At 45.5% G+C, this 25,228-nt stretch overlaps 1 long non-coding RNA gene across 6 annotated transcripts in view; it reads right to left on the reverse strand.

The window, feature by feature from the left end:
* Positions 1-23,696, reverse strand: part of LOC149126007 (uncharacterized) — an 81,365-nt gene extending 57,669 nt beyond the window's left edge. For all 6 annotated transcript variants that reach the window (XR_016235162.1, XR_016235164.1, XR_016235161.1 and 3 more), the window contains exon 1: positions 23,558-23,696. This is a non-coding gene — a long non-coding RNA (uncharacterized LOC149126007). The remainder of the gene's footprint in view (positions 1-23,557) is intronic.
* Positions 23,697-25,228: the final 1,532 nt, after the last annotated feature.

The following is a 25,228-nucleotide window of genomic DNA, read 5'->3' on the forward strand; positions in this document are numbered from 1 at the left end:
TCCCTCACAGCGCACCAGGTGAGTAACCAGCCAATCTGGTCAACACAAAGGGCCAGAACTGAATCAAAGATTCAAATGAGAGCAAGCAAATGGATTAGTAGAAATCTATCTCCCTGGACTCAGCCTAGGAGTTGAAGTGGAGAAGACAGGAGCTGAAGCATGAACTCACATTGCACCAGTCGTGGTACATGAGCATAAAGCAACAGTAAACAAACCATAATACCAATGCCTGGCATGGGTGGCTCTCAGAACAAAGCCCAAAGATGTAACAGCTACAGGGTCCACTTCATACTCCAAGAAATCAGCGCCTGCTCTGAAGAAATAGCAGACCTGGGGGTACCGAACTTACAGAGTGAGCAACTAGAACATGGGAGTCCCCAAAGAAAGAGCCTGCCACCACACACCTGACATTAGGAGCCCTTGGGAGTCACTGGCTAGAACTCGCTTTTCAAATACAATCTCTGCTTTTCAGTCAAATCCCTTGTGCAGAACGCTCACTCTTGGTGTGACCTCTGGTTGGTAGCCCTTCCCAAGAGGCTGACAGAGGCAGGGTGAAGACCCGGAGACCTGCACACCATCTCCAGCCTTGGAGACTGGGGGCTGGAGCTCTCACAGGTCGCCGGCATAAGAAAAGCACCTTAAATTATTTGTGCGCTGAAAGATCAGGGGCATAAAAGAAGCAACCAACAGGCTGGGATTCTTTTGTTGTTTTTAGTCAATATGCAGTTTCACAACCAGCAATCCATGAAGAGAGAACAAACCGTGAAAAAACAATTTGAGAGTGACTGAATTCACACAAGTTCCTGGGTAAGAAAAAAAAATCAGTTTTTAAGGACAAACAAGCTAAAGCTAGCTCAGGCACTGAGAAGAATATAAAAAAAGATACTGCAGCAGACCCAAAGGATGCCATGGGTCTTGAATAACTAAAGTGTGTGTTTCGAGAGGTGCAAGAGGTTATGTTCATATAATGGCCAGCGCCACCCCCCAACAGCCACATCAGCAGTGATGGCGGAAGTTCCTGGGAACAGAGACTCTTGGTCTCCCCTGCTGACTTCCCAGGAAACATCTATGAACTGTATTTCAGGGGGAAATTGTAAAATAAATGCCTACGGAATGGAACAATTTTGGCTAACTCCGTATTATGCCTTACCCAATTAGAAAGCATTGAAACCCAGCAAATTGGCTTTCCAGCACCATTAATACATACAACAGGCTTTATACAGCAGCATCTGACAGGGCAGGGAACTTAAAATCAAGCACTTCGTGGAAGAGCCGAATTGAGAATATCATCAGATCATAAAGCATTTCTGTAGGCAAAAGAAGCAAGGAAGCACAACTGTATGCTGGTTTTAAAAAAGAATCAGCCAGAGCCGCGGGACTGAGCCGCGGAAGCCGAGCCGCGGGACTGAGCTGCGCAAGCTGCAGGGTCTGCGCGCAAGTGCTCGAAGGGGAGTGCAACAGCGGGGAGACTTGGGAAGTCCAGGGCTCCGAGTCCACACATCGGCGCTAGAAGGGGAGCAGACCTGCGTGGAGAGCGTGGGAGCCCACAGTTCGGGACATCAGCGGCAGACTCAACACACCAGCGCTGGAACGCGAGGTGAGCCGAACCTCAATAACCCGAGACACCGGCAGGCAAGCGGAGAGAGGAGACTAGAGGGAACGACCCCCGGGGCGGGGGGGACTTCACCAAGCTAACTGGAAGAGAGAGAGAGGGAAAAAAAAAAAGGTGACTGGTATGGACACGGGTTTCTCTCTCTCCGCTCACCTCTCAAGGGCGAGCAAGACAAAGAGCAGGCGCCATCTTGGACATACGTCATAAGCAGAGCGACCTCAGGTCTGCACCGGCCCTGAGCCTAGCAGTAAAACCTGACTCTGGGTGGGGCGAATTAACAGGAGATTAGGACTTAGTAAATTTATGGTGCTACTGAACTGAGACTGTGAAAAAAGAGACGGTGGGGGAGAGAACTCACGGAATTCAGGTGAGCACTCTCCAGAGACGCTACAATTCCGTAACTTTGGCAACCCAGTGGGAGACTGAAGGAGAATTTGAGCCCACTCTAAGGGCCGAACAGATTCCCTGTGTGGTCCTTGGGAAAGAGCTTCTGATCTCTGGCTCCTGTGGGTATATCATTTGCCTGCTAACTACCTCCAACTTTGTTCAGCTGTGCAGAATAACTTCCCTGTTGAATCAAAAAAAAAAGAGAGAGAGAGAGAGAGAGGTTTACCACGCCTAACCTGGGAGTGTCACCTTTGGCACACCAAACAGAGCTCTCAGGCCACACCCATCTCAAGCCCTAAGGCTCCATCAAAAACAGATAGTCCACTTAATCTAGAGTCATAGTATAACAAGAAAAAGCACCACAGTGAAGAAACCAAATATCTCCAATATGACAAATAACAAACGCAAAAACCAAGGTAATAAAAACAAGGAAGTCACCATGAAGCCCTCAAATGAAAAAGACACCCCAATTCAAGATTATGAGGATGATGACATAGAAGAAATGCAAGAAGCAGATCTCAAAAAATTGATAAGAACATTAAGAAGTTCTCAAAAACAAATTCTTGAACTACAGAAATCCTTAATGGACAAGATAGAAAATCTCTCTCGTGAAAATGAAATATTAAGGAGGAATCAAAATGAAATGAAACAACTAGTACAACAGGAAACTGGGATAGTGACTGAAGTGAAGAATTCAATAGATCAAATGAAAAACACAATAGAGAGCCTTACAAACAGAATGGGAGAAGCAGAAGAGAGAATATCGGACTTAGAAGACAGAGAACAGGAAAGGATACAGTCAGACCAAAGAAAAGAAGAGGAAATTAGGAATCTAAAACATATTGTCGGGAATCTTCAGGATACTATTAAAAAACCCAACATTCGGGTTCTAGGAGTTCCTGAAGGCATGGAGAGGGAGAAAGGATTAGAAGGCCTTTTTAGTGAGATATTAGCAGAAAATTTCCCAGGTTTGGAGAAGGACAGAGAAATCCTAGTACAGGAAGCTCACAGAACCCCTAATAAACACGACCAAAAGAGACCCTCACCACGGCACGTTGTAATTAAACTCTCCACAGTGAAACATAAAGAAAAGATCCTAAAATGTGCAAGAGAGAAACGTCAGATTACTCTCAGAGGATCTCCAATCAGACTCACAGCTGACTTCTCATCAGAAACTCTACAAGCTAGGAGGGAATGGCAAGATATAGCCCAGGTACTAAGAGAGAACAACTGCCAGCCCAGAATATTATATCCTGCAAAGCTATCATTTGTGAATGAAGGTGAAATAAAGACTTTTCATAACAAACAGAAATTGAAAGAATTTGTTGCCACTCGTCCAGCCCTGCAAAAGATGCTTAAAGATGTGTTACACACAGAAACAAAGAAACACGGTCATCAATATGAAAGAAGGTAAAGAAAGGAAACCAAGGAAGGAAAGCTCACAGCAAAAGATCACAGGGAATTCAAAGCATATATTAGAACTTATCTTTGGCAAATGGCAGGGCAAAGTTACCACTTATCATTAGTCACATTGAACGTGAATGGCCTGAACTGTCCAGTTAAAAGACACCGTTTGGCTGATTGGGTTAAAAAACAAAACCCATCTATTTGCTGCTTACAAGAAACACATCTTTCCAACAAAGATCCATACAGACTGAAAGTGAAAGGCTGGAAAAAGATATACCATGCCAACAGAAATGAAAAAAGAGCAGGCGTAGCCATCTTAATATCAGACACCATAAACTTTACCACAAAAACCATTAAGAGAGACAAAGAGGGACACTACATAATGATTAAGGGATCAATTCAACAGGAAGATATAACAATTATCAATGTATATGCACCTAACTACAGGGCACCGGTTTATCTAAAAGATTTGTTAACGGACTTAAAGGGAGACTTAGACCCCAATACAATAGTACTGGGGGACTTCAATACTCCACTCTCAGAAATAGACAGATCAATAGGACAGAAGATCAATAAGGATACAGTAGATTTAAACGACACTATAGCCCAAATGGATCTAACAGATATATACAGAACTTTCAATCCTACAGCTAAAGATTATACATTCTTCTCAGCAGTACATGGAACCTTCTCTAGGATTGACCACATACTAGGCCATAAAGCAAGTCTCAGCAAATTCAAAAGAATTAGAATCATACCATGCAGCTTCTCAGACCATAAAGGAATGAAGTTGGAAATGAACAACTCAGGAATCCCTAGAGCATACGCAAACACATGGAGATTGAACAACATGCTCCTGAATGAACAATGGGTCATAGAAGAAATCAAAAGAGAAATCAAAAACTTTCTGGAAGTAAATGAGGATAACAGCACAACATACCAAAACTTATGGGACGCAGCAAAAGCAGTGTTAAGAGGAAAGTTTATATCAATAGGTGCCTACATCAAGAAATTGGAAAGGCACCAAATAGATGAGCTTTCTATTCACCTCAAGGATCTAGAAAACTTACAGCAAACCAGACCCAAATCTAGTAGGAGAAGAGAAATAATTAAAATCAGAGAAGAAATCAACAGGATTGAATCAAGAAAAACATTACAAAAAATCAGCCAAACGAGAAGCTGGTTTTTTGAAAAAATAAACAAAATTGACACCCCATTGGCCCAACTAACTAAAAAAAGAAGAGAAAAGACCCAAATCAATAAAATCAGAGATGAAAAAGGAAATGTAACAACAGACACCACAGAAATCAAAAGAATCATCAGAAATTACTACAAGGACTTGTATGCCAGCAAACAGGGAAACCTATCAGAAATGGATAGATTCCTGGACACATGCAACCTACCTAAATTGAACCAGGAAGACATCAAAAACCTAAACAGACCCATAACTGAGACAGAAATTGAAACAGTAATAAAGGCCCTCCCAACAAAGAAAAGCCCAGGACCAGATGGATTCACTGCTGAATTCTACCAGACATTTAAAGAAGAACTAACTCCAATTCTTCTCAAACTATTCAGAACAATTGAAGAAGAGGGAATCCTCCCAAATTCTTTCTATGAAGCCAGCATCACCTTAATTCCTAAGCCGGGAAAAGATGCAGCACTGAAAGAGAATTACAGACCAATATCCCTGATGAACATAGATGCAAAAATCCTCAATAAAATTCTCGCCAATAGAATGCAACAACACATCAGAAAGATCATCCACCCAGACCAAGTGGGATTTATCCCTGGTATGCAGGGATGGTTTAATGTGCGCAAGACAATCAATGTGATACACCACATTAACAGACTGCAGAAGAAAAACCATATGATTCTCTCAATAGATGCCGAGAAAGCATTTGATAAAATACAACACCCGTTCATGATGAAAACTCTAAGCAAACTGGGTTTGGAAGGAACATTCCTCAATACAATCAAAGCAATCTATGAAAAACCCACAGCCAACATCCTATTGAATGGGGAAAAGTTGGAAGCATTTCCACTGAGATCTGGGACCAGACAGGGATGTCCACTCTCACCACTGCTATTCAATATAGTTCTGGAGGTTCTAGCCAGAGCTATTAGGCAAGAAAAAGAAATTAAAGGGATACAAATTGGGAAGGAAGAACTCAAACTATCCCTCTTTGCAGATGACATGATTCTTTATTTAGGGGACCCAAAGAACTCTACCAAGAGACTATTGGAACTCATAGAAGAGTTTGGCAAAGTAGCAGGGTATAAAATCAATGCACAAAAATCAACAGCCTTTGTATACACAGACAATGCCATGGCTGAGGAAGAAATTCTAAGATCAATCCCATTCACAATAGCTACAAAAACAATCAAATACCTTGGAATAAACTTAACCAAGGACGTTAAAGATCTCTACGATGAAAATTACAAAACCTTAAAGAAAGAAATAGAAGAGGATACCAAGAAATGGAAAAATCTTCCATGCTCATGGATTGGAAGAATCAATATCATCAAAATATCCATTCTCCCAAAAGCAATTTATAGATTCAATGCAATACCAATCAAGATACCGAAGACCTTCTTCTCAGATCTGGAAAAATTGGTGCTGAAATTTATATGGAGGCACAAGAGACCTCGAATAGCTAAAGCAATCTTGTACAACAAAAACAAAGCCGGAGGCATCACAATACCAGATTTCAGGACATACTACAGGGCAGTTGTAATCAAAACAGCATGGTACTGGTACAGAAACAGAAGGATAGACCAATGGAACAGAATTGAAATACCAGAAATCAACCCAAACATCTACAGCCAACTTATATTTGATCAAGGATCTAAAACTAATTCCTTGAGCAAGGACAGTCTATTCAATAAATGGTGCTGGGAAAATTGGATTTCCACGTGCAGAATCATGAAGCAAGACCCCTACCTTACACCTTACACAAAAATCCACTCAACATGGATTAAAGACCTAAATCTACGACCTGACACCATCAAGTTACTAGAGAACATTGGAGAAACCCTTCAAGATATTGGCACAGGCAAAGAGTTTCTGGAAAAGACCCGGGAGGCACAGACAGTCAAAGCCAAAATTAACTATTGGGATTGCATCAAATTGAGAAGTTTCTGTACTGCAAAAGAAACAGTCAGGAGAGTGAAGAGACAACCGTCAGAATGGGAAAAAATATTTGCAAACTATGCAACAGATAAAGGGTTAATAACCAGAATCTACAAAGAGATCAAGAAACTCCACAAAAACAAAACCAACAACCCAATTAAGAGATGGGCCAAGGACCTCAATAGACATTTTTCAAAAGAGGAAATCCAAATGGCCAACAGGCACATGAAAAAATGTTCAAGGTCATTAGCAATCAGAGAAATGCAAATCAAAACCACAATGAGGTTCCACCTCACCCCGGTTAGAATGGCTCACATTCAGAAATCTACCAACAACAGATGCTGGCGAGGATGTGGGGAAAAAGGGACACTAACCCACTGTTGGTGGGAATGCAAACTGGTCAAGCCACTATGGAAATCAGTCTGGAGATTCCTCAGAAACCTGAAGATAACCCTACCGTTCGACCCAGCCATGCCACTCCTTGGAATTTACCCAAAGGAATTTAAATTGGCAAACAAAAAAGCGGTCTGCAGCCTAATGTTTATTGCAGCACAATTCACAATAGCTAAGACCTGGAACCAACCTAAATGCCCATCAACGGTAGACTGGATAAAGAAATTATGGGATATGTACTCTTTAGAATACTATACTGCAGTAAGAAACAATGAAATCCAGTCATTTGCAACAAAATGGAGGAATCTGGAACACATCATGCTGAGTGAAATAAGCCAGTCCCAAAGGGACAAATACCATATGTTCTCCCTGATCGGTGACAACTGACTGAACACCAAAAAGGAAACTTGTTGAAGTGAAAGGGACACTATGGGAAACGGTGACTTGATCAGCATAGCCCTGACTGTTAATGAACAACTTAATACATTATCCCTCTTAGTAGTTTTTTTGTCTGTTCTACTTAATATGACTGATTTAATTCTGTAATTAATACACAGTTATTCTTAAGTGTTGAAATTTAACTGAAATGTGATCCCTGTTAAACATAAGAGTAGGAATAAGAGAGGGAAGAGATATATAATTTGGGACATGCTCAAGCTGACTTGCCCCAAATGGTAGAGTTAGAAACATACCAGGGGACTCCAATTTAATCCCATCAAGGTGGCATGTACCAATGCCATCTCACTAGTCCAAGTGATCAATTTCAGTTCGCAATTGATCATAATGAAAGGACTAAGAGTCAAAGGGAGCACATAAGCAAGTCTAGTACCTGCTAACACTAACCGATAGAATAAATAAAGGGGAGAGTGATCCAACATGGGAAGTGAGATACTCAGCAGACTCATAGAATGGCAGATGCCCTAAATAGCACTCTGGCCTCAGAATCAGCCCTAAAGGCATTCAGATCTGGCTGAAAAGCTCATGAGAGTATTTCAGGCATGGAAAGCCAAGACACTCTGGCAAAAAGATCTCTGTGAGTGAGATCTCAGTGGAAAGAACAGGTCTTCAAAGAAGGAGGTACCTTTCTCTGAAGGGAGGAGAGAACCTCCACTTTGACTATGACCTTGTCTAAACAAGATAAGAGTCGGAGAACTCAAGGGGCTTCCATAGCCTTGGAAACTCATGACTGGAGCATAGGGAGATTACTGATGCCATAGACAGGAGTGTCAATTGGTAAAGTCAACAACAGGAGTCACTGTGCACTTACTCCTCATGTAGGATCTCTGTCCTTAATGTGCTGTGCATTGAGATTTAATGCTATAACGAGTACTCAAACAATATATTTCACTTTGTGTTTCTATGGGGGTGCAAACTGTTGAAATCTTTACTTAATGCATACTAAACTGATCCTCTGTAAAAAAAAAAAAAAAAAAAAAAAAAAAAAGAAAAGAAACTATCAACTCCCAACTTGACTCTCACTGGGATTAAACATGACAATAGGTCTGATCTGATTTCATCATCATTAAAAAAAATCATCTATTATTTTTCACTTTATGTTTCTGTGTGGGAGCAAACTGTTGAAATCCTTACTTAATGTATACTAAGCTGATCTTCTGTATATTAAGATAATCGAAAATGAATCTTGATGTGAATGGAAGGGGAGAGGGAGTGGGAAAGGGGAGGGTTGTGGGTGGGAGGGACGGTATGGGGGGGAAGCCATAGTAATCCATTATTCGTACTTTGGAAACGTATATTCATTAAATAAAAGTTAAAAAAAAAAAAAAAAAAAAAAAAAAAGAATCAGCCAGACTAGCAAATGCTTGCTACTCTCAGATTTTTAGCTCCACAATTACACAGCCTTTTACTAGGCTTACGTTAGTTATTTTAACCAGGAGGGGCAACATGAAAGGAAAAAATGGTCTACACAGCTCTTTCCCCCCATCTGGAAGCCTTTCCCAGGAAATACCACACATCGTGAGGGGCCAGATCAACTTTCTGCAGAAATGAATTTGAGTTCTACGTGATAGGACTGCTCGATGAGATGCCTAGACGTTTTTGTAATCTGAATAAGCAATGATAACCCTTTCGCATCCTGAATGTGTGGTCTACCACGTAGACTACCAGAGGTCCCATCTGCTGTAGCTGCTGCCGGTTCTCCAACTGCAGAGATGGATCCTGTTGTCCAGGCAGCTGTGTCCAGCCCCATGAAAGGACCAACAGTCCTTCTAATTAATAAGGATGAGCCATTACGTCTGGAGGGTGGGCATCTGTCCTACTTCTGAGGAGACTTGAGGAAGCAGTCTGTCCTGTGATGCAGGGACAAACCAAAGGGCAAAGAGCTCTCCCTCCCTGCCCTCTAGACCAGGTGTCTAGTGTCTTCTGGTTAATCAGAGTTGTGTGGGGAGCCTGGTGGTAAGGAGTGCATCCAAGCCTACTAACAAGAACATGTAGGTCACAGCACAGCAGATCCCTTCCAAAGGGGTGGGGCGGTGCAGCTGAAGGAAGGAAAAGCACTGTTTGCAACAGGCTAATTACTAACAGGGGCCATCTAGCGTGGACCTTCTGGTCCATCTAGAGGTGGACCAGAAAGTTATGAAACTGTGGTTTGTAAGCATTCATTCTCTGCTCGCTCGCGCTCTCTCTCTCTCTCTCTCACACACACACACACACACACACACACAGAGCAAAGTGGACAGTAGATGAGGAAGTAACCGACATTGCAGGCCATGGGATGTTGAGACTGGGTTGGCCTCCACAGCCAGAGATAAAGAACTGCAGACACTGGTGTTGGCTGAGGACAGACAGGAGCTGCTGCTCAGGCCCCCGGGGAGGGGGCAGGGCCTTCCCAGACCCCCAGTGACCCCAGGCTCCACGTTCTCATATTTACAGGACCTCACATAAGTGATCCTGACACCCAGACTACTATAATTTGAGTGGATTTCTGAGCAGCAAAAAATAAAAAAAAAAAAAAACACACAATTCTTCGATCTCTTCGCAACATTGACACTGACCAATCCCCCTCTTCTGCAAGTTCCTCCTTTCTTACTTCCCTGACAGGAGCTCCTCTGCTTGTCTCCTGCCTCTCACTCGCCTCTCATGGCCTTAGTCTCCTTGGAGCTCCACCTCCTGTGCCAATCCTTTACGTGTTAGGGGGGGCCTGGGTTCCCCTGCTAGTCCAGGCCCCCTCTCTCCAGGGGCTGCCCCCACACCCAGGTCCTCTACCCCACTCCAGTAAGAAAGTCCCATGACAGTTCTAACTCCATATGACTAAAACACATTTTGTGAAAATCACATCTGTCTTAGGACTTCACATTTTGAATTTCAAGGGCCATAGGTAACACTGTAGTGAAGAGTCTTGGTCAAGCTTTTAACACTAAAGAACATTAATACGTAACAGCAGCTTTTCAACAAACAGCTGATAAAGACACATCAGTAGAATAATCTACAGCAATAAAGTAAAATCCCCAAAAATCTTTTTAAATCTGTTCAAAGTATTTTGTTCAGTTATATGCAAGAATTTTATAATTTTGTCTTTACTTTTGGACATTTTACTTCAGAATAGTTTTATTTAAAAAATGGTGAGGTAGTTCTACTGAGTTCCCATATGCCTCCTTCCCACTTTCCCTTCACATCTCATACTATTGTCTCCGCCACAGCTCATGAACCACACCAAGCCACTTCTATTTTTACTCCAAACTCCTTTTACCTTGCCCAGCCTCTAGTTACCAGCATTCTGCACTGAGATTGAGGTTTTGTTTTAGTTTGTTTTTTCTCTAGCTCCCACACAGTATTTGTCTTTCTCCTCTTTCTGTCTTCGGCTTATTTCACTCAACATTATATCCTTCAGTTCCATCCACTTTGCTACAAATAATTCTAATTTTTTAAAGAAAAATGTATAATCCAAGTAATTATTAGGGCAAAAACAGCTATGACATACCATAGTAAGACATAGCATACACATTGTACAGGTGCAGGTGTTCTGCCAGCAGTTAATATGCCGCCATCCTGCACCAGGGACCCAGGTGGGCTTCCTGCTAATGCAGAACCTGGTGGGCAGAGGTGAAGGCACAGTAGCTGGGTTCCTCCCTCCCACATGGGAGAGCTGGGTTGCATTGCCAACTCCCAGCTTCAGCCCCGGTCCTTGCAGACATCTGGGGAGTGAACAAGAAGGTTAGAGTTCTCCCTCCCTCCCTCCCTCCCTCTCTCTCTCCCACTCTCGCTCTCTCCCTCCCCCAACCTCTGTGTGTGTGTGTGTGTGTGTGTGTGTGTGTGAGTGTGTCACTCTCTGTCTGCATATGTATATCTTTCTCTCTCTGCCTCTCAAATTAATCATGTCTCTCTCTCTCTCTCTCTCTCTCTCTCTCTATATATATATATATATATATATATACACACGATATACTACATTCACCAGTATGCATTACATCAATACAATAAAAGGGGTACATGAATAGATTAGTGTTCTAGAATTATAAGGAAATTTAAGATTATAGTACCCCACTCTCTCATTTTATAGATGAAGCCAAGAAGCCAAGACTCGCCCAAAGGGACGGGGACACAGCCCACTCACGGCAGGGTGGGCAGTCAGCAAGACCATGTGACTGCTCCCCCAGCACTCTTCCCAGGACCCCGGGATTCTGCAGCAACTGTTCCCAAACACCTAGGGCAAAAGGGCCAGAAGACCTCTGGGAATTAAAGAAGATCCAGTCAGAAGACCCCAGCCTCTCCAAAGACGCCCTTCCCCAGCCCCCTCCTGGGGAGTCGCCCCCCCCTTAACTCGCCCACGGGACAGGGGAAGCAGGGTGTGAGGAAGGGAAACCAACCGCTTCCCTTTGATGAGCGTGCAAAGACTCGAACTGCTCTGCGGAAAAGACAACTGCAAAGCTGCAGCAGCACTTTGATACAGAGCCGCAAGTCCCAGCTCCCTGCAGTCACCCAGGAGACACGAGGGCAAGCTTTAAATCACATTTGCTAACCCAGGCCTGGGTGTGAAACATATTAAAATTAGAAAAAGTCGTCGCAGATAAAAGGTGACCAGAAAATGTGCCAAGCTGCTCCATTAGAAAATTGCTCTAAAGCACCATATTTCAACAGGGAGACTTTTCAGTGTTTCCAATGTTTAACTCATTTTTAAAGGTGTCTATGTGAATACATATGTGTGCGTATGTGCGAGTGTTTATATACCTGCAACTATGTGTGTATGCATATTTATATACACAAAGGGAATTTTAAAATTTGATAGAAAATGGAACTAAAAGTCGTTTAGGTAAGTGCAAAAAATTTTTAAATCAATATATATGAGGGATCATCAAAAAAAAACTCATGGAAAACACGTATTATGAAAAAATTATGCATGAATTTCAAATATTTTGGTACCAAAGAAATTTATCTTTTAATTCCCTTTTTCCACAGTTTGAAGCTCCCTTGTACTGGTATTTACAGAGAGGCAAGGGAGGAAAACTGCTGGGGCTTGAGCTGAGAACCTTATTTGAATCCAGAAAAATAAAAGTCCTGTGGTTCAGTCACCAGGCATCTGCCACTTAGTGATAACATTTCCAAATTTTAAGTTCAGCTTTTTTAAAGGGTAAAATGAATCTATTTGAAAGCACATAAAAGCCTGAAGTTATGAAACACCAAATACTTTCATATGTATCATTATATAACTGTAAATATATAGCTATAACCATGAACAGTTATATGTAACCCTGTCTATAACTATACAACTACAGATATATAACCATATTCAGAAACCTCATGCAAAATCACAGTCTTTCAAATCCGTTTTTCCACGAACTTTTCAAAGCCCTGTAATTATAAATAACCACACAACCATGACCACAAATAACACCACAACCTTTGTGGGTTCTAACTGAGCTTCTCAGACGTTGTGCCAAAGGAAAGAGCCCATTTTCTGATACCTCTGTGGAGGACAACACAGCTGAAAGACGAGGGCTGCTCTGAGTGGACAAGCTGAACCCAAAATCGAGGGATCGTTTTGCTGCCCACTCTGTACCAGAGCCTGGACATCCCGAGAGACCCACATGCCGGGAACGTCAACACTGCTCTTCGGAACAGCACTGCCCACAGGCGAAGTGCAACGTATGCTTCTGAAGCCAGTCGTTTAACCCTCGGGCATGGGCCACAATGCCTTTCACGGCATTATTCACAGGCAGCTTGCAAGCCTCAGCAACCTCCAACTTCTCTGCGTTGGCCCTCAGAAGCCACGGTCACATCCAAGTTCAAACTCCTGTGCCCGTGGGCCGGTATTGTGGGCAGCAGGTTAAGCTGCCGCTTGCAGCACCAGCCTCCTAAATGACAGCACTGGTTCAAGACCCAGTGGCTCCACGTCCAACCCAGCTTCCTGCGAAAGCACCAGCAAGTGCAGTGCGTGGCGATTCGCGGTCTGCACTCACGTGGGAGACCAGGATGGAGTTTTCCTGGCTCCTGGCCTCAGCCTGGCCCAGTCCTAGCTGTGTGGCCATTTGGGGAATAAACCAGTAGACTGAAGATTTCTCTCTCTCTCCCTCCCTCCCCCCTCTTCCTCTACCCACTTCCTTTGTCTGTCTATCCACCTTTCTCTGTCAAGTTTTCAAATAAAATAAATGCTTTTTAAGACTTTTTAAAATTTTTTATTTGAAAAGCAGAGTTACAGAGACACAGATATAAAGAGGTCATCCATCCACTGGTTCACTCCCCAAATGGCCACAATGGCCAGCGCTGGGACAGGTAGAAGCCTGGAACTCTTATCTGGGCCCTCTCACATGGATTCAGGGGCCCAAGTACTTAACCCAATCTCTGCTGCCTTCCCAGGTGCATTAGCAGGGAGCTGGATTGGAAGTGGAGCAGCCAGGACATGAACCAGTGTGCATATGAGATGCCAGCATTGCAGACTGTGGCTTAACCTGTTATGCCACAATGCTGCCCCCAATAAATATATCTTTAAAAAATAAACAGTGGCTAGTGCTGTGGCATAGTGGGTAAAGCCACCACCTGCAGTGCCGGCATCCCACCTGGGCACCAGTTGGAGACCTGGCTGCTCCACTTCTAATACAGCTCTCTGCTATGGCCTAAGAAGGTAATAGAAGATTATGCTTGGGTCCAAGGGCTTGGGTCCCTGCACCCACATGGGAAGAAGTTCCTGGAAGAAGCTTCTGGAAGAAGCTCCTGGCTTCTGATTTATGCCTGGCCCAGCTCCAAAAGTTGTAGCCATCTGGGGATTGCACCAGCAAATGAAAGATCTCTTTTCCTTTGCCTCTCTGTAACTGTCTTTTGAGTAAATAAATAAATCTTTAAAAAATTTTTTTACCCAGAGTTACCTCCTCCAATTTCCATGTAAGAAATCCTGATTCGAAGTCTGCCTTGCCCACAGGTAGCCTGAACGCTCTTCCTGGCACGGTCTGCACAGCTCTGGACTTATTAAATGGCTTCTCGGTTCTGTTTCCAGATCTGCTATTCAATTCTCTAATTTCCAAGACAGCCAGGGACCCTTAAATCTTGCCCTCCACCCTCAGGCTTCTCTAATAGCACGTAATTCTTCCCCCCTCAGGGCCCACTCCACAGAGCCACCTGTGGAGACCAGCACTGCAGACCCAGCAGATGCCTTCTCCAGGAGCCGCGGAGAGCGCCCGCCTGCACAACGACCTACGTGAGAGCCGTGCACAGTAGCATCACTCCTGGCCTCCCAGTGAGTGTTCTCAATCCACGCACACGTCGGGATGTTTCTGGTGGCAGGAAACATGTCGGAGTCCAACGGAGATGTCCCTCTGTGCTTGGAGACGCTAACACCCCAAGTTCACCACAGCCCTTAACCTCCAAAAATCAGCCCATTCATTCCCCACTTCAGGCCTTAATGTCTTTACCTCTTGTCAGGAGGCCGGTCTGTTTATGAGCTGCAAAACGTTTGGGATCAGATGTCCGCCCCTCCAGTCTGCTACTTTTGCAGGGTTTTCAGTAAATCCTCAGGGCCTGTTTTGGACAATTGCAGGACTCCTCTATGTAAGCTTCCCAAAGGCTTGCACTGTCTCATCAGGCGCATTGTCCCTAACAGACTAATTTGCCTCTCGAGGCTTAGAATAGCCAAGACAAAAAAAGAAAAAGGATGCGTGTCTCTTCCCTCGGAGCTCCCTACCACATCAGCCGCTGGCGTGCCGTGTTTGCTGTCTGTCCACAAACTAGTCGGAGGAGGCCCCAACGAGGTCAAGGACTCCCTTTGAACCTGGACTAACCTCAGTGGTCTGTAATGTAGCAGCACCCAGCACCAAGTGTAAGCTCAATAAATAAATGGTGAGTTCATTAAGTCATCAATCTCCTGCTTCAGACGTTTAACCTGGGTGATTTGGCACTTACCACGTTGAAACAAGACGCGCACTTGGAATCGACAAACACCTTGTGGGCTTTGAGCGAAGAGTAGGAGAACATTCCGTGCTCTGCTAAATGGCATGAATTACTCCACGAGGGGCAAGAAATACAAAATTCCTTTGTGTTCCAAACTAAATCCAATGTGGCTCCAAACCCCCACAGAAGATGAACCTTTTGAGAAATCCAATAAAGCTCACCTTCTAGGATCGCCTATCTTTCCATTCTTCCAAACTGGAACTCCAGAGCTATGAGGTCCAGATAAACACAACAGGCATTGGGGCTCCGTTTGGTCACTGATGATGGCTTATTGGGAAGGAAGAGGCTGCGCGCGTGGCTCCCTTCCTCCCGTCCCACGCTCAGCCGGGGATCCTCACTGAACCTCCACAAGAGCAGCACGGCGCTGGCCTGGCCATCGCTGCCCCGAGACTCCCGCATCCACCGTGCCATCGCCGCTAGGGAGGTCAGGTCTCCACGCGCAACAGGACCTGTGACTGCTGATTCCGTTCTCAGTCCTCAAGAGTCACGCCCTATCCCAGAATTCCCTGCATGTCCCTCTTTCTAAAAAAAGTATTTGAAAGGCAGAGTGACAGAGAGAAGAGGAGAGACAGACAGAGATGGAGAGGGAGAGAGATGAGATGAAATCCTCTATCTGCTGGTTTAGTCCTTAAATGGCCGCAACAGCCAGGCCTACACCAGGAGCCAGGAACTCCATCCAGGTCTCCCACACAGATGGCTGGGGTCATCCTCTGCTGCCTGCTCAGCCATTAGCAGAGAGCTGGACCAGAGCACAACAGCTGGGACTCGGACTGGCGCCCACACAGGACGTGTGTGTTCTGAGTGGCAGCCCAGCATCAGCCCCTTCATGTCCCTCCCAAGTCTTCTCGCTCTCCCACCATCAAACCAGAAGTCATTCACACCTCCATCACCACCTCCCATAATGGCCTGTTCTTCTACCCAGACACAGCCCAGACCCTGGAAACACAGAGAGATCCAATTTGTCAGGGAACACATGAAATTGATTTTAAGACATTCTTGATGGTGACAGAGTAACGAGTACAGCTATGATTGGATTTAGCTGCCTAGGACATTAACCCCAAAATAATGATGCCCTGGAAAAAACGTTCCATTTTGCTCCTTCAAAAGTCATCCTGAGCTCTGCCACAGAGCAGGTGTGCAGACATCCACCTGCATTCTGCCCTGTGAGCAGCCACTCTTGTCCCCAGGCCGATGCTCGCTCGCGCACTGGCCAGGTGCTAATAAACAGAACGGAAGGGGAGAAAGGTCCACGCCAAGTGTCTTCCAGGTGTCACTCAAGATCCCTTGGGACTGCCCTACCTTTCATTACAGTAACTGGCCAGCACATACCACACAGAGGGACTAGATATGAACGAAGCAGGGAAATGCTGTCCTTATGCTGCGGGGCCATAATGGATACTGGGAAAGGCAACCACCAGCCTAGGCCACAGAGGGCAAACATTCATTCTGTTCTTTCATGAATCCAACAGACCGTTAAGCGGTATCAAGACCTTAATAAATAACTCTTTTTTCTTCAAAGTCTAACTCACCCCAAATCTCAGTTGCACTAGATCAAAGTTAGAGATACTTTAAAATTAATAATGTAGCCGCAAAAAGCACTTTCCTGAAAATCACCAGGCCTAGGTTCTATAACTTTTTTCAATTAAGTAATTTATTACATTGACAGGCAGAGGGGTAGAGAGGGACATAGACAGAGAGCTCCAGCATTTGCTGGATCATGGCTCACAAACCCCATGACAGGGAAAGGTGGAAGCCAGGAGACAGGAACTTCATCGAGGTCTCCCACCGTCCCACATGGACGCCAGGCCTGCATCCCAGAGTGCATTAGCAAGAAGCTGGAAGGAGAGTGCAGCCAGGACTCAAACCCAGGCACTCTGGTATGGGATGTGGGTGTCTTAACCAGTCTGGACCAGCAGTCCAAATGCCCACCCCAAGCCTCAGGACTACAGCCACCACCACTAGCTCTACACACTGCTTGCATGGCCTCAACTTCTCCTTATGGAGAATGGAGATTAGAGCACCACCTTTGCCCTCTTCTTTCAAGCTTCAGTGATAAGTAAATGTTAATTCCACAGTGCTATACAGGACATGCCTTCTTCCTAGTCTTCCCCGACCTTCTGGTAAGTACACCGACCAAGGAATCTTAGCAACTTGTGGGATAATCACAAGCAATGGGGATGTGGGAAGCCAGGACAAAGCACAGAGCCAGGCCTCAAGGCAAATGGACAAGCTGCCAATGGAACTCCCCGAGGCAATAAAAATGGTGACCAGAGCAGCAGCCACAAATCACTCTGTGAAAGGCATTCCATGGCAGCAGCCAGGCCTCCGGTGCCTCGGCTGGGGGCCTGGTTCACGTCTTCTGCAACTGTCAGGATCCTAAAAGGAGCTCAGACATCCCGAACGGCCATGGGTCATCAGGAAGCAGGCCGTCCGACTGGAGAGGACGCACCAGCCACTGTTCCAACACACCTGTCACATACATCTTCCTTGAAGGATCCCCAAAAATGCCTTTCGAGCTCTCATAACGTGGTTGGAATTAAAATCCAGACCTTATGACCAAACTGGGTAGAGAGAGATCTTCACTCTGCACCAGTGATTTATGGGAATATTAAGTGGTATCTCTGGGCCTGTAGACTACAGAACAGGGGAGAATTATCAAGTTTAGGAGTCTAGGGAAGTATTTGATCTGAATCAGAAGAATTAAAATTATCAGGTGAAGAGGGAGAGGGAGAGGTTTCCAATCAAGGAAAACAGCAGGTGCCCCAGTCTTGTGGCAGGAGAGAGCAGAACCTACTCATGGAACAGAAAGAAGGGCAGTCTAAGCAGACCACGAAGTACCAGGAGGAGACTGGTGGTACCAACAAAGCTGGAGAGTTAGAGTACCCACTGGGGTTCTTTGGTTGTGAGCCACAAAATCAAATTTCTCATGTGTCAAAATATGGAGAGTTGGTTTGTATTTTTCTGTTTTCTTTTTTTTTTTCTCAACACACTAAAGAACTCAAAGAACTGAAGAACTGTGCCTATTGTGCAATGCAACCTAAGTAACCAGTCATCTTTGAGGGGTAGTTTTGATGGACCAGCGTGAAAGGGCTTGGGAGTGAGTGTAAAGTGTGGGGGAGGAGAGAGCAGGCAGACTATCTTTGGGAAGTCTGCATGGAAATGAAGAAGCAGGAGAAAGAGTTGGTTAAGGATTTGATGCAGGATCAAGGAGAGCTCTTTTTAAGAACAAGAAGCCTAAAGAGTACCAATGCCAATGGAAAAGGTTGCATATGCAAGAGAGAAGGGACTGTGGTTGGCGCAGGGTTGCGGATTGGGGATTACAAGGGGAAGAACTTTTCTGAGCAAGAATGAGGAGCCGCTCCTCCACTGTAGAGCACAACAAGGTGGGGTGCAGGTGTAGGGCAATCTATTTAGGGTGGCGCTGGAAGAGCTGTCCCCATCTGATGGCTTCCATGTTGGCTTTTTTTATAGAAAGCTTTTATTTAATAAATACAAATTTCATACGTCCAACTTTTGGATTATAGTGGTTCTTCCCCCCATACCTTCCCTCCCACCCCCAAACTGTCCCACCTCCTACTCCCTCTCTCATCCCATGCTTCATTAAGATTCATTTTTAATTATCTTTATATACAGAAGATCAACTCTATACTAAGTAAAGATTTCAAGAGTTTGCACCCACACAGACACAGAAAGTATAAAGTACTGTTTGAAGATAGTTTTATGTTAATTCTCATTGTATAATACATTAAGGACAGAGGTCCTACATGGGGAGCAGGTGCACAGTGACCCCTGTTGATTTAACAATTGACACCCGAGGTGCTTGTCATGAGCTGCCAAGACTATGGAAGCCTCTTGAGTTCACAAACTCCAACCTTATTTAGACAAGGCCATAGTCAAAGTGGAAGTTCTCTCCTCCCTTCAGAGAAAGGTACCTCCTTCTTTGACGGCATCTTTTTTCCACCAGTATTTCACTCACAGAGATCTTTTGAATAGGTCATTTTTTACCACAATGTCTTGGCTTTCCATGCCTGAAATGCTCGCATGGGCTTTTTAGCCAGATCCAAATGCATTAAGGGCTGATTCTGAGGCCAGAGTGCTGTTTGGGGCATTTGTGATTCTGTGAGTCTGCTGTGTGGCCCATTCCCATGTTGGATCATTCTGTCCTTTTTAATTATATTATTATTAGCAGACACTTGGTCTTATTCCATGTTGGCTTTGAAGTAGGTCATTTTATGAGACAAGTGGAAGGCAATTAAACAGAGTTAGGAAATTGGAAGAAAGTAGAGAAGGTTTTACAAAGTCACTTTGGACAAGTTGGAGGATAAGGAACAAGCACACACAGCAGCAAAGCCAGGAGGCTGGAGGGCCTGATCAGGAGATGCACTTGTATTCCTGAATGCTGGGAGTGGGTGGGCCCTCGCGACCCAGGGACTTTGAGCCAGCAGCCTTCTCGGCCATCTCTGTAACACGCAGCAGGTGGTTGCCAGGTTGCTGTCCCTCCTTTACCTGCAGACCGCAGTATTGCTGTGCCTCCCCCATATTGCTATCCGGCTCCTCATCCTAGAAACTCAGAAACTTCTACAACAGTTATATCCAGTATTAAGCAATGTGCAGCTAAAACTACAGTCCAATTTTAACAACATGTATAAGTCTTTATATTTGGGTATAAGCATTAAGCTGAATTTATTTTAATGATTTATTTTAAACTGACATTTTAAACTATAAGAAAAATTATAATCAAAGGTACTTTTGTAAAATGATGAACTTGGAGGAAATGAAAAGGACTTATTTCTTACAAATAGTACATTCTTACTATGTAAAAACTGGAGGAAGTACTTTATATAGTCTCAAAACAACTGCTGTAAACGTAAACCTCATATAAGAGAAAACGTTAACATGCTCAGCATACTTCCCACTAAAACATACCAGAGCTTTTGACTTTGATTTTAGAATCTTTAAATGAGAATTCAGGTGGCATAATGGTTAAGACTAGAGATCAACTCTCCATTTCATATGCCTCACCCATGTGAGCTGCCGGCCGCCCCATCTCAGGCTGCCTCTTGCTGAGAGCAAGACTTCGGGGAGTTACTACGTGGGAAAGCTTACAACAGGAACACAGGAGTGCGGGCAGCTGGCACAGCGGTTGTGGTGGTGGTTGCTTACCGGGGCCTTGATCCAAAGGAAGCTGAGCCTGTCTTAGCTGGGTTCCTGGCAAGCACTACCAGAAGCCTAACCCACTGCAAGCACTAATTTAGTTCTAGTGACAATGACTGAAGCTGGGCCTTTGCTTTGAGAACAATTTGGTCTTATCATAATGAGACAGAGCAACCTTGTTCTGTATTCAAAAGGCAAGGCAGAACTACAGAACTAGTGACCCCAAGTTCATGTGAAGCATGAACTGACCTAGGAGCCAGCGCATCCTTGGAGGGCTCCAGGGAAGGGGTGGGGAACACTTAGAGGATTCACAAAGAGAAAGCTTGACTAGGCCTTCTCTGCCTAGCTGTCCATGTCTCTTCTGAGCCTCAGGTCCTTTTCTAGAATCTTCAAAGCAACTTCTAGAAGCAGGTCCCTCCAGCACCACCACTAAGGCCCGTTCCAGGTCCTCAGGAGTCAGACTGATATGCCTGCTTCCTTTGGGCATACTGGCAGTCAGTGTGATTTAAAAGTAAACAACCAGGGTGGGTGTTTGGCCAAGAACGGAAGACAATGGTTAAGACACCAGCACCCCATATCAGAGTACTAGGTTACAGTCCCAGCTGTGGCTCCCAGTTCCAGTCCCAGCTGCTCCACTTCTGATCCAACTCCCTTCTCATGTGCCTGGGAAAGCAGTGGAGAATGTCCTATAGTGCTTGGGCCCCTGCACCCACATGGGAGACCTGAAAGAAGTTCCTGGCTCCTGGCTTCAGCCTGGCCCAGTCCCAGAAGTTGTGGCCAGTTCAGGAATGAACCATGGATGGAAGCTCTCTGTAGATCTGTGTGTGTGTGTGTGTGTGTGTGTGTCTAACCCTGCCTTTCAAATAAACAAATAAATATTAAAAAAAAAAAGAGAGAAGAAGAGGAAGTCTTTCTTTTCCCAGGGAAGGCTCTCCCAGCTTCATGGAAAAATTGAAAAGGCAAAATCAAGAAGTACGCTGAGTATTACATGCCTAATTCTATAATTATCCACATATAAATACATATATAATTGTATAATTCTTATGACCTGCACAAGAATGTCATGAGTTAGACTTTTAAAACATTATCTGTTGTTTGATTTTTTTTTGGACAGGCAGAGTGGACAATGAGAGAGAGAGAGACAGAGAGAAAGGTCTTCCTTTGCCGTTGGTTCACCCTCCAATGGCCGCCGCGGCCGGCGCACCACACTGATCCGATGGCAGGAGCCAGGAGCCAGGTGCTTTTCCTGGTCTCCCATGGGGTGCAGGGCCCAAGCACTTGGGCCATCCTCCACTGCACTCCCAGGCCACAGCAGAGAGCTGGACAGGAAGAGGGGCAACCGGGACAGAATCCGGTGCCCCGACCGGGACTAGAACCCAGGGTGCTGGCGCCGCAGGTGGAGGATTAGCCTAATGAGCCATGGCGCCAGCCTCTGTTGTTTGAATTAAACAGTACATTTTGTAATAAACAGGTTCTGCAAAGAAATAATTTATTAGGTCTGAAAATTAATATAGGAACTTTAGAAAGTTTATCTCATGAGAAATTAAGTATTCATCCATAAAACTATGAATACTTTTACATTATGAAAAACTGAGGAGAAAACATAGTTGTACCTTTTTCTAAAAAATTTATTTATTTGAAAATCCGAGTTAGAGAAAGATCCTCCATCCGCTGATTCAGCCCCAAACGGCCGCAGTGGCTGGGGTTGGGCCAGGCCGAAGCCAGAAGCTTCATCTGGGCCTCCCACGTGGGTGCAGGGGCCCAAACCCTTGTGTCATCTTCCGCTTCCTTTCCAGGCCATTAGCAGGGAGCTGGATTGGAAGCGGAGCAACCGGGACTCGAAGGGGCGTTCATGCGGATGCCGGCGCTGCAAGCGGCAGCTTTACCCACTGCACCACGGTTGCAGCCCCCATAGTTGCTCTTAAATCCAACTGTTACTCGTATCTTGTAAGCAAGGCCATGTTTTCCTTTGCAGAGCCTCAGTTACAAGAGGGAAAAAATTTTCCTCAAAAGAGCTAAAATGTCCTCAAAAGAACAAATGCTTTTCTTAAGAGAGCTAATTTATAGCATCGAAAGTTATGGGGCCGGCACTGTGGTGCAAGGGGTTAACACCCTGGCTTGAAGCGCCAGCATCCCACGTGGGCGCCGGTTCTAGTCCCGGCTGCTCCACTTCTGATCCAGCTCTCTGCTGTGGCCTGGGAAAGCAGTGGAAGATGGCCCAAGGACTTGGGCCCCTGCACCAATGTGGGATACCTGGAAGAAGCTCCTGGCTCCCAGCTTCGGATCAGCATAGCCCTCCCCCCTTCCCCCGCTCCCCCTTTACCCCTCTCACCCTCTCCCCACCCCCCATCTCCTCTCTGTGTAACTCTGACTTTCAAATAAACAAATCTTAAAAAAAAAAAAGTTAAATGTTTCTCTCTCTGGAACTTCCCGAGTTTGCCCTTTAACTTTACACACATGCTGTCTATCAGTCAATTAAACCAAGAGCTCCCATAGACTTCGAGCCACCTTGTAACTTAATTCACTCCTTTCTCATCTGAGAGTGTCTCTTAAACACACAGCCCAGTTCCTCTCAGAAGGTCCTCCTCAGGGTTCCACCGCAGTCCCAAGCACCTGTCAGGGAGGCTATGCCTCTGTGAAAGGGAAACACATTCAGGGAGACATAAGCCAAAGTTCCTCCAAGAGGTAGCACAAGTTTATCTGCAAAGAAGCTCAGGAGAAATTGGCTACCTCTGGGCCAAAGCAAAAGAATCACCTGCACCTGTCTCGGACCAAACCAGCAGCCACCTGCCAGCTCTCCAGGGCACAAGTTCTTTACAAGAACAAGGAGCGCCAATGCCAATCCGTCTCCCTGGGAGACAAATTCATTGAATCTGTATCTGCTGTCTTCTGTCCTGTGGTCTTAGAAACACGCAGATAGGATGGTTGTGGCCAGTCAGTGCTTCGGAAAAGACCAAGGAAAACGAAGACCAATCTGATGAGAAGACCACAGTCCTAGGAACCATGGTGAAGGGGAACTTAACGTTGCTAAGGGAGTTAACTAAATAGCCCAAGCTCAAAATCAGTGCTGAACTTACCCCAGGGCAGGCTGGGCGCAGGGGCGTGCAGACGCCTCAGGGGTCTCAGATGTGCACACTGTGACTGAGCTGAGGGCCGGGCATGCAGCACAGAGACCCGACCAAATCTCACCAGAAGCGTCAGGACCCGAAGGCCACGGGGAACACAGACCCACTGACTTGCAGCAGCAGGTGGACCTGGGTAGTCTCGGGACGCTGGGAGTTAAGAAAGAGCACATGGAGGAGTGGGCGTGGTGACTGTGGTCACGGGAGGGGGACCCTGGCAGGGAGGGCTCAGATCCGTAACTGAGGGAGCCCCTGGAAGTCTCGGTGACCCATCTCCACAACACAGGCAGCGGTAGTGTTGGATCGGCTTTCCTCTGCTCTGCTCCTGAACACAAGAGTCTGAAAATACTCGCGTTAAAAGGGTGAATTTAGATCCTCTGGGATGCACATCACGGCTGAGAGTCACGGCGTTCAACTGTTTCGCCAGCCAGTGTGTTTCCAGGTTATGGCTTCTCGTCCCCCTCTTTGAATACAGCCTCTGAACGCTTAGGACATTCTTGACAGCCGGTTATTGCTGTCCATTGGAATAGGAACCTGAGGCTCACGGGGCTGCATGCCATGTTCGGTGCCAGAGCCAGGGTCCACACAAGGGTCAGTCTCTAAAGCCTTCGAGTTGTCATCTAACCGGGCACTCCTTTCGGCACTGCATCCTGTCTCTGCTATTAGGTTACTGGGAGAGGGCTTGGATTTTTCCAGGGAGACAAGCTCCTCCCCCGCTGTGTGAGCTTCTGGTGGGATAACCATCAGATTGCTGGCACCTCTACCAAGGGGAGCAAATCCTTCCCACCTGTCCCTTGCCTCACTACTCCTGGGTCCCTGGGGCCTCCCTCATGCCTGACTTACCTGAGACTTACTGTGCTTTTTGTCTTCGATTTGAGCCATCTCATATGTGTCTATAAAGTCTATTGTTAGATTACCCAGAATGCATTCCTACTGCTCATAGCATTCCTGTTTGCAGCACAAACAGGTATCTTGGAACCAGTGGGAGGGGGAAATGGAGCCTTGTTTACAGAATAGTTAACCCGAGGCCTAGCAAGTGTTGAATAAACACCAAGCTGCTCCTAAAAGTATCAGTAGTAACAACCACATAATCCCAGGTAGAGACAGACTGCCCAGCCCCCGCTACAGGAACGCCTTCTATTTCTGATCATCACGTGTTCTTGTCCAACACAGTACCACACGTATTAAAACTCTGATGTATGGATTATTTCTTTGCCAACTGCTCCTGTTGGAGAGAACAGTAACTCTATTTGCAGATTTACATGGATCTCGGGTCCAAACGTCACTGTTTTTCTTTTCCTGGGTACCCCCAGAGTAACTCGACTGGAGAACATTAAGTTTTAATGGTTGGAAAGAGATTAATCCATATTGGAGAAAGGAAGCCCAGGGAAGGAAAACTGCCTGCCAAGGTTGAACCGTCGCTGAAGGCGATTTGGCAAGAAGTACGTGTGCCAGCCTTCCTTGCATTCCACACCGCGCCCATTTGAGAAGATCTTGCTAACGGTGCGTGCAGGTGATGTGAATCGCTTCCACATGTGCCTGCTCTTCACCGCCTTCCTGCTTCTGCTCACGCCGAATGACCACTCAGAGGAAAGCCACCTGCCTCTCCGCCAGGAAAATCGGGCA

Source organism: Oryctolagus cuniculus, chromosome 6 (genome assembly GCF_051225735.1).
Source record: "Oryctolagus cuniculus isolate XC-2025 breed Fujian yellow rabbit chromosome 6, ASM5122573v1, whole genome shotgun sequence".
Lineage (NCBI taxonomy): Eukaryota > Metazoa > Chordata > Mammalia > Lagomorpha > Leporidae > Oryctolagus > Oryctolagus cuniculus.